Genomic DNA, 2,122 nt, shown 5'->3' with positions numbered 1-2,122 from the left:
TGAGATGCGACCCGTGCTCGACAGTGACACGTATACATAGGTTGACTATGATGAGAGACGAATAAATTATATAGTCGTTAATTTTAAAACGCAATTTCTGTGTGAATTCATTTCCAAAGAACACACATAGCCGAAACATGATTGAAGAAATAACAAGAATAAGCCTATTTATCAACTTGAATTTGAACCTCTGGAAGCTCGTGTTCCGTATCCAATAAGAAGACATATAAATGGGTTGATAATTGATTTATACATACGGCTGGAAATATGCTACATTTTTGTATATGTCACCGCCTACCTTTCATTGTCAATAAAATATCAATTATTAAGACCCAATTACGGAGAACACCACGTCGTTCAACTGGCATCAGTCCCTATGAAATGGTGTTTCGGAGACCAATTGGAACCAACTTACACGCGTTATTTTGTTAAATCAACAACGACCACGTCTCCACCTCTGACACGCAATGTTCGATGTCCGTTACGTACTCTCCTTGAGGGTTAGAGGGTCAGGCTCGGAAATACATGCCCACTGGTCATGAATGGGTGTTGGCGACAATAAGAAGGAACTTGGGCCAACTACACTACGACCTTCAAACTTACACCGGAGAAGTCTGGAAGAGGCACATAGACCAGCTGTTGGCCACCAGAGTTCCTCGTCAAAATTTAGAGTGAGGACCTGATGCATACTTAGCTGGAAATATGCTACATTTTTGTTCATGTCACCGCCTACCTTTCATTGTCAATAAAATATTTGTACATGTAATAGTATGTGTAATTCAATATAGCGAATATATATTAATAATGACCTAATTTTGGAAAAAAAGTCCATATCCCTTATAGAAAGTGAAAATAAATTCAGTTAATTATGAGTTCATAATTTTACAAACATTCTACCTACCTATACGACATTGGTAAACTTTACTTTTTATTATTAAATATGACACCGGCGAGTCCGTAGACCAAAACAAATAGCAATATAAAAATGTCATTGGTAGGCAAGTCAGGTGCAGCGGCAATTTCAGTCCCTGTCTTCAGAGGGGGTGGGCTTTCAGGCGGCTGCTCTGAAACCGTTTTTATGGATCTTATTTCATCTGTGCAAGCCATTTTAGGAAGCTATGTATAGGAAGTAACAGAAAATCCATATTGCAGCCAGTGTCCGAGTGAAATTGAAACCTTTCTGAATATTTGTTCTACATATTCACTTACCATAAGGTGAAGAGACAAATATACACAATCTTACAATCTTACACGCAAATTAGGCGCTTTGTCGTCGAGTTGCGGATACCAGCCCGTTGCACCAAGTACCAAGTATACACAATCTTACACAAAAAAGGTGCAAAGTATAATATAGAAAGATCACTACGTGAGTTTTTATCTGACTTCAAAAAAGGAGGACAATACAACTGTATTCTCAATACGACTGTATTTTTTGTACATTTTTTTACTCGTATACTTCGATATTTCTGAACCGATTCCATACAAATTTGAAGAAAATATTCCACCTCTAAGGATGGTAAATTAGGGCATGTATCCAATTTATTGGATTTCTTCCACTATCCGTTAACCGATTTCAATAAAACTTGTCAAATATCTAGATGTTATTCCACAAATTTATGAAGTTGGTTTTTTTTAAAGTTATAATTATGTATCATTTACTCCGTGTGTATTATGTAAAAAAGAATCAAAACGTCGGATAACGCTATTTACAAGGAATAGCTTGGATCGCCTTTGCATCTCTACGCCGGTTTTATGGCCATTGTCGTGGGTTGCATGCAAAATTCATCCGGTATCTCTCTACACAGACAATCTACAGCCGAAACAATCGATACATCCCGCCTTTATAGGTACGCTTTTAAGTCGTACACTTTTATATGAATAAGAAGTTAGAAAGCGTAATACAAAGTGGAATAAAATTAAACCTGAAGGTTGTAGATACTCCAATAACGTATTTCTACATCTTAAATGCAAAATAATCTTCCTATATACATGAAATACACATAGGAGACATTATTTTAAAATAAATAGGCTTAGTTTCCTTATTATTCCTTTTTTTGTATGTACAAATCTCATCAACTAACGAATAGTCTCATCGTTTTAATGTATAAAGATACATATCTTT

This window comes from Hyposmocoma kahamanoa, unplaced genomic scaffold (genome assembly GCF_003589595.1).
Source record: "Hyposmocoma kahamanoa isolate Upper Pololo Valley unplaced genomic scaffold, ASM358959v1 78, whole genome shotgun sequence".
Classification (NCBI taxonomy): domain Eukaryota; kingdom Metazoa; phylum Arthropoda; class Insecta; order Lepidoptera; family Cosmopterigidae; genus Hyposmocoma; species Hyposmocoma kahamanoa.
The sequence above is the reverse complement of the archived record's forward strand: the minus strand, read 5'-3'. Positions refer to the sequence as shown.